Source organism: Triturus cristatus, chromosome 7, assembly GCF_964204655.1.
Source record: "Triturus cristatus chromosome 7, aTriCri1.1, whole genome shotgun sequence".
In the NCBI taxonomy this organism is placed as follows: Eukaryota; Metazoa; Chordata; class Amphibia; order Caudata; family Salamandridae; genus Triturus; species Triturus cristatus.
The window spans coordinates 144,633,250-144,641,844 of record NC_140590.1 but is presented as its reverse complement, the minus strand read 5'-3'; positions in this window follow the sequence as shown (position 1 = coordinate 144,641,844).

The following is an 8,595-nucleotide window of genomic DNA, read 5'->3' as shown; positions in this document are numbered from 1 at the left end:
AGCTTGAGATCTTCCCTCAAGGAAAGACCTGACCCAGGTCAGAGCGACCCCACGGATTCCAGCTGACTCGACACGGTGGAGTAAGATGGCATGATCCACCGTGTCGAATGCTGCCGACAAATCCAGAAGGACCAATGCCTGGGGGGAGCCTCTGTCAGCATTGCTTCTGAGGTTGTCCATCACGGCAAGGATGACCGTCTCGGTGGAGTGGATAGGTCTAAAGTAGGGGTGGGCGACAATTTCCGTTCCGCTCCCGGAAATTGCGACAATTCGACATTTCCGCGTTCCGACCGGAACGCGGAAATGCCGAATTGTCGCAATTTCCGGGAGGGAACGGAAATTGTTGCCTGCCAACCACAACAGGAAGCACTTACAGATATAAATAAAGCAGGGGCCCGAGTGGAAGCTCAAATTCAGTAACGTGGCGACTCCTTACCTGATGTGCAGCCATGACTTTCTCGAGCGCAATCCCCGTGTAGTTCCTGACACCAGGAGGTTCTGTCTCCTCGTCTGCTGCTCTGATCGGTCTCTGGCCCGCGGCATGTGAACTGCATGGAAGCCCCGCCCCACACACCAGCGGTGGGCAACGTCTTCCGCCCTTTCCCCCACTACGATGGACAGCTGACTCGAGGGACCCCAGGGACGTCGGCGCCGTGGCAAGTACGCACACAAACTGTAGCGGGCGGCAGCGGCAGGCCAGAAGCACCAATTTCCGGGATCACGGAAATATCGCGTGATCGCGGAAATTGCGTGCATTCTCGCGAGAATTGGCGGAAGTGCCTTCCGCCAATTCCGCCCACCCCTAGTCTAAAGCCGGCTTGATTTGATTCTAGAAAGTTGGATTCCTCAATGAATTGCGAGAGGCAGATGGTGACATGTGCCTCCAAGATCTTAGACAGGTAGGGCAGGAGGGAAATAGGCCGATAGTTTGCGAGGACCCCAGGGTCCGCGCCAGGCTTTTTCAACAGAGGCACTAGGATAGCCTCCTTGAACGACCTGGGAACTATTCCGGAGCTGAGGGAAGCATTAAGTAGGGGTAAAACACTATGCGGGAGAATGCGACAGATCTCGCGGAACACAGTAGGGGGGCAGCAATCCTTAGGGGAGCCGGATTTCACGCGCGTGGCCAATTTCAATTTGGCTAAGGAGTCGGGATCAAGAGTCGGAAAACAGGTCAAGGTAGAAGTGTTAATAGAGGGGGCTGCGGCAATAGCCGTCGAGGGAGAATAAGGAATAGAATTTTTGATTGCCGAGATCTTATCAATGAAAAAAGAATTCAAGGCATTGCATGACTCAGCAGAGGGGGCCTGGTTGGGGAGTGTCCTGGCATCAGATGTCAATTCAGCCAGAACCTTGAATATCTCTTTAGATTTATTAGGGGCAGTTAGTATTCTCTTAGAGAAAAAAGCAGCCTTGGTGGTGGTAATGGCTTTTTTATATTCCTTACGTGCAAGGACGTACATCTCCCTGTCGACGCTCAGATAATTGCGTCTCCACCTACGCTCCGCTTGACGTAGCTCGAGATGTTGAGATTTCAGAGCTGAATTGAACCATTTATGAGAATTACTGTGTCGGGAGCGGGGAAACCGAGAGAGGGGGGCAAATTGGTCGCTAGCCATTGTAAGCCAGTTGGTAATATTGGCATCCAGAGCATTAATATCTAAGCTGTCACTGGAAGGAGGTTGAGTCTCAGCAAGAAATGAAAGAAAAGCAGGGAAATCAAGCGCATTCCATTTCCTGGCAGTCCCGCCGTCTAAAGGCGGGAGTCTAGCCAAGCCCTTCACCAAAATGGAGGACTCGATCAACGAGTGATCTGACCAGACGCATGGAGAGACAATCGGGCCAGAGAGTGATACCCCCAGCGTCCAGATGTGATCCAAGATGTGACCCCCAATATGAGTGGGAGTGGTGACATGCTGTGTCAGATTTAAGCTGAGGAGTGTCTCAAACAATTCAGAAGCATGGGGGCCGGCGTTAGCCTGGTCATACCAGTAATTAAAGTCGCCAAACATGGCGATGCGAGAGGAAGCAGTCAGCAGAGCAGCAAGCTGTTCACAGAGAGCTGCAGGAAACAGAGGCATGGATGTAGGGGGGCGGTACAGAACAATGAGAGTCAGGGCTCCAGCCTCAGAAGCGAGGCTGATGACGAGATTCTCAACCTCAGGGAGGCAAAGCGAGGAAGACGCAATAATTTTAAGATCTTTGCGTATAATTGCTGCCACTCCTCCGCCGCGGTGGGCTGTAGGCCGGTTAGCATTCAACATATAATAGCTAGGGGGCAAGGCTGCCAGAATATCAGGGAGGGAGGAATCAGACAGCCAGGTCTCGGTGAGCAGCAGGACATCAGGGTTCTCAGCTGTCAGGAGAAGGAATATATCGGAGTGATGTTGGGGAAGGGAGCGTGTATTAAGATAGAGTATGCGGATGCAGGACTCAGGCGGGGACGTGGCGCACAGAGCCTGATGTGTGAGTCGTGGTGAAGGCGTATCAGCCGAGATGCCAAACGATACTAGGCGATCCCAGGTTATAGAAGAGATGGCACAAGGAGGATGCTGCAGCGCTCTGAGTGAGGCAGCTGAATAAGTGGATCCGGGAGCAGCATTCCAGGGCCCTGGGCCCGTCAGGCCGCGGACGGGCGCAGACGGGCTTAACTCAGGCGCAACTCCGGCGCGCCTACGTCGCGCCCGCTGCGCTCGTCCGCTGCGCTTCCGAAGAAGGAGGGCCATTTTATAGGGCTGAGGGCGGGAGGGGCCGAGTGCTAGTCCGCTCGCCTCGCTTACACTACAGGCTCCTCACCCAAGATGGCGGCCAAAGTCAGGTCCCGGGCAGCGCTATGATCGCCAGCCACGAGACAGATCAGAGCAAATGCGCAACTGAGAGCCCAGTGAGCATATACACATAACATCTCCCTTTGTGTGCTGATGCGAGGCCAGAGAGGGGAGGTGGGAGGGGGGGATGAAACATAAAACCAAAAAACAACCAATATAAACACCCAAAACCCATCATGCCCACCCCCACCCACTGCAGGCACCCAACACAGCTGATAGACATTTCCCCTATCTCAAATGGGCCGAATATGGCCAACAGTGTAGCAAAAGGTGTGATTCATCCCAGAAGGTAGCGCCGGGGGCTCTGCGTATCCCAGCAATTTTGGTACTGGGCGGCTTGTCGTGTGGTACAGAGAGGAACAGTCTCTTGCTGTCAGACCATCTTATGCAGTTCTCTGCATGATCAATTAGCAAAGGTAAATGTAGCCGAAAGAGGTGCAAAGAGCATTTCCCCCCTGGCCATGCCGGGCTGCAGGGAACTCCTGCCAGTTTGCCTGATGACATGCAGCTCAGTTTATAAGTCGTTTTCGCTGAGAGGATCTTCAGTTCCCCCTTCCTTGTCTCTAGGTACTACAGGTTTGGCAGGCCAGAGACCCCAAACAAACTTGGCGTCCAGCTTAGGGTCAGTAAAGAACAAGGTTTTGCCGGAGTGGAAAATGCAGAGCTTCGCGGGGTATAGAAGAGAGTACTTAATGTCCTGTTGTTGCAGCAGCCGCTTTACTGGCACAAACTCTCTACTTGCAGTTTGGATGGATATAGTAATATCTGGACAAAAAGGAGAGCACGTTTCCCTGATATTTGGCTTCCTGCAGGTATCTGGCTTTACGGAGCGCCACTTCGCGGTCCTTATAATTAAGTAGTCTTGCTATTATTGATCTTACCAGGGCTCCCGAAGGGGGTTTCGGCCGAGTGACCTGTGGGTGCTTCCGCTATGCAGACCTTTGACAAGGCATCGCCGAAGAGGGAGCAGAGCATTTCCTCAATGTAGTCCACATCGCTGTGGTTTCTGGAATCCCGAGGATTCTTAGGTTGTTACGCCGTGACCTGGCTTCAAGGTCTTCGTTCTTATTTCTGATAACTTACAGCACCTTTTCCATTTGCAGCAGTTTCTCCCGGGTTGTATTGCTCTCGTCCTCCAGCGAGGAGGTGCACTGTACAACCTCAGCAATGCGCTTGTCGTGATTTGACACCTTGTCTCCGAGCCGGTCCAGTGGGTCAGACAAAGAGTCTATTTTGAGGTCAATTGCAGACAGGGATTGTTTCAATTCTGTAAACATCTCGTGGATGTTAAGCTTGCTGTGCGAGGAGGGTCCATGCCAGTCTCTGCATGCTCTTCGGCCATTGTGGTAGTTCCTCTAGGAGGTTTACGCTGCCCAAAGGACAACTTGGGTTGCCTTGCATCCGTTTTGCCCATGCTTCACTCTGTGCTGCAAACACAAAGGTGCGCAATCAGCTGGGTCAATGGTCACAAGTGTTCTTACTCTGACACATAGAGCCACAGTTCCGTGCCCTGCTCTAAAGCTTGTGTAGCTGCTCTCTCCCTCTGGCAGTGTTGGGGCACGGCATAGCGGCACCATGGTTACCACAGTCTTTTCCTCCTAGGTATGGCTGCGGCCAGGTTTCACCTCACCTTGCCACATGTGCGCTGGACCCCCACCGTCACACTCCCGGTCTCCTGCAGGGTCTGTGGTTAGGGCAGATTCACCAGAGAGGGGTCCCACGCCCACTGCCCTCTGTCACATATCGTGCCCCTTGTACAGTGTGCTGTTTCCAGGTGGGTCTCCCTGTCTCAAAAGGCTTGCCAGTCTCTGCCCTTCTAGGAGGCCCTCAGGTGTCTGCAGCAACATCACAACAACACCCCGCCGGGCAACATCCCGGCCGAAACCCGATCAGCCCAAGTGCGCACTCTCTCACCCCAGCCCCAGTCCTACAGGGGGGCCCCCTGCTCACAGTCGACCTGCACAATTCCCGACCTCAGCTCCTGCGCCTCTCAGGATTTGCCGCTCCCTGCAGCTGCTCTACAGCACCGAAGGCCTAGTGCAGCTCTCTTCCAGAGGCAGCTTCTCACTGGCCTGGCACAGTCAGGATCTTCGGCCGTCACGCACATCCTTTCCGCTCCACTCTGTTCAGCGACCGCACCGCCGATCAGCTGATGTACTGGTCACTTCTGCCGCTCCACTACTGGCACAGCGTCTCCTTCTCAGCCTGGGCAGTCCAGCCCACCATCTTGCCGCCTCAGGCCACGCTTGCGTGTCTGCTCCCTTGCGTCTTTTGCTCCCTACGGTCCACCTCCATCGGCCAGAGTGCCATCATCAACTGCCCTGTTGAGTCAGGAACAATTCCTGTTCTTTGCAGGCACTGTCAGTGGCCTGATCTGCTAGATAAATGACGGATGGTCCGTCCAGCCTGCAGAGCCAAACTACGTGGGGTCCATCTTGCAGACGGCACTATCGAGCCCCCCGACACATGGTGTGTTTGATTGAAATCATGCAACCCTGCCATGGGTTTGGCTAGCTATCATTCTATGGGTCTTGAGGTCCGCACGGCTGCCTTAATTAATATGCACAGGCTCTCTGAATGAGTTATTGGGCTTGGCTTCACCTCAGAGAAGTACATCAAGGGTAATGGTGAGCTACCAGTAGCTCCCATGCCACAGGTTGGAGACCCCTATTTAAATCTTTTTATAGTGTTCTTGTCTTGAATGGTTAGTCTATAGTACTGAGGATGTGAAGCGTTGGTGCAGATATGGTGTGAACTCACTGCCTCTGCACTGGTAAGAGTGTGTAAGTCATCTATCTTTTAAATGGAATAGTTCAACAAGCTTTTATTGTTTGGGATACATAGAAACCATGTTGGAAAGCATGTTTGGGGGTCCCCAGCAAGGCTACCCTTCAGTGCACGGCCTCCTGTGGATCCCTGCACCTTGTGGCAGGCACCTTGAGGTGCTTGCCACGGGGTACAGGTATAAACAGCACCACCCAGCCGGTTTACCACTGTAATGCATGCTCCCATAGTGAAATATAGGAATGCGAATGACCAATGTTCAGTTGCATCCTAATGAGGCGGTCGGGACCGTCGACCGGGTGTCGGAAGGTCACAGGGCTGATTCGATGTTGGGAGGAAGGAATTCCGCCCAACATCAAAATCAGGCCCTTAGTGTTTTTCCCCCTGATTAATTATTGGCAGGTTTGACCTGCCATGAAATTTCGCACAAAACCTTTAATAGCTGTATGTGTGGTAAGAGGTTATCATACATTACACAATTAAACTGGGACAATCTAAATGAGGGTGTAAGACTTGTAGAAAAAAATATTATTCAAGCTGAAATTTGAGCTTCCTTTTTAACACTGTGAGGGAATAAGAAAGTCTATCACCAGTCTGCAGTTTGAGCCTCAAATGTATGTGCGGCCTTTGTCAATCATGAAGTCAGGGTTTTTTATATGAATTTTAAAGCTGACGCACAAACTCTGCACCCCCCGACATTTTCAAAAAGCAGGGATGCGCCTTATTCACAAGAATACGGTGCAGCCCTGTGTTTGCCCGCTGGGGGAAAATAAACTGCCTAGTGCCAGCGCAGGTACCCTGCTGCCATGTTGCAATGGTGTCTGCACTGCAAGGATGATTGTTTATGTGCAGCAAGGGACATATAAAGAAGGTTTTTGAATCACGGTAGAACAGTTCTGATTTGGTTTGGAGGTGCAAAGCATTCCACAGTTTAGGGGCCAAAACTTTCATTGATCGAACGCCATGATTTTCCATTTCACTGGGTGTTGTGGGACAAGTTATTTTAAGGTGGGTAGGTGGTTCCCGCTCTGGATGTACTGTGTTGTAATTTTTGTAGATATGTTGGTCTTTATTCCAGTAGGCAATATGGATCATGCAGAGAGTTTACTATTTGATTCTTGCATCCACTTACAAGTAACTAAGGGGTTTCGGGAGCGGCTTTGTATGGACATACTTTTGTAAGCTCATGCACATCTTGAGCATTTTTGTTTTGAATTCCTTTGAAGACTGGTTGTCATTGTCTGAAATACATGTATAGATCATGTTACAATAGTATATTTACCCCATAGCCTGGCATCTTCTTAGTTCAAACTAATCATTAATGCATAGGGAACTTTTTTCAGTGCATTGAGGCACCGGTAAACACAGCATTTACTTGGAGTGGGTGTAAGACGTTTCCGAGGTAAAGATAGTGTATGTCTTCAGCCAGCAGATTGATTGAATGTGAGACAAGTGGAGAATTAGAATTCAGATTTTTTCCTCTTTTTTCATAGGAAGCTAGGATAGGGAAGACTGGAGAGAGCATGGTAGTTTGTCAGAAGTTAGGGTGTTTGTCCATTTCGGACTGTGATTGATATACAGTATTTTGGCATTTGCTTTGACTACAGATCACAGTTTGCTTTGGTACCTTATTTCCTTCTTCATCTTTCTTGGTGTCAGCATCTTAAGAGCAGAAGTGCTGTTACAGTAGATGTTTCCACTTACTAATCCTTGGGAACTTCTGTGGGTCATGATGCTTTCTACAGTTCTAAAATATCTATCTCATTGAGCTTTTCTTGATTCTGGCATAGTATCAATATTTGTTTCGTTCTGAAATATGGACATTCTTGGTAATACACATTCTGAAGTTGCAGAGAGATGACGTCATTGTCTTCCTTATTTGCACCAGTATTTTTATATTTGCATTTTCAATGTTATGCATTAAAATTAGATCATTTGTTTTGCCAGCTGTCTTTTTTAAACTATTAACAACTTGAAAAAGAAGATTCATGTTTTCAATGTGATCTAATATATGTCTGCTATCCCAAATATCTGTTAACATGTTGAAGTAACTAATACTCAGGATTATAAAGGCTTGGGTTGTATACGTGATTAATTAGCTTGAAGGTTAAATCAGCAGAGTAACCAGGGTAATATCCCCCATTTTTGTCTTTATTATGTGGATCAAATAGAATCTTGGAGTGAGAAGATAATAAACAAGCATTTGCAATGCAATATGTCTCGCATTCACGCAAGTTTGCACTATTGGCATTGTAAATGACAATATCTTTTATTTATATTTTGGGTTTTAAAACATAAATCAAAGGCATTGCCATTTACAATAGCTTAAACTCCCGCAAATGCAAGAACTATTGCATTGCAATAAAGGGCTTGTTAGTAGGTAAATACCAGAGGAAGAGACCGGCCTCCAACGCCTTCAAAGTAGTGATAAATAATGCAGTGAAGAAGATGTGTAAGTGTTGTAAATTACACAGACACAAAGTGTGAAGTGAGAGTTACATATGATCTGAGCTATAAACACTAACAAAGTGCTCCAACACCTTTCGCTCTGTGATTACACTGTCACGGCTCAGGAGGAAGGGTGGAGGGGGCTATGTCCTGCCCTTTCCGTGATTTGAGAGTGCAGTGTGGCATTGCGCAATGTCATTGCTATCTTTGAGATAATAAAAAATGTTCCAGCCGTAGTAGGGCCATGGCTTTACCTCCTGGTGCAGGGTGGGCTGTGCTTTATGGTAGGCATGGAGGGAGGGAGGGATGGTCTCGACTGCAGTTCCGGCCTTGTACAGTGCCCCTGCTATTACTAGTAAGCAAGATGCACTGAGGTGGTGGTATTGGTGGTGTTTTGGTATTGGTGGTGGTGGTATTGGTGGTGGGGGTATTGGTCGTACTGGTATTGGTCGCATTGGTGGTGATGATGGTGGTGGTGGTATTGGTGGTGACACACATGCGTTGTCAAGTGCAGATAGGTATTTATCCGGGGCCC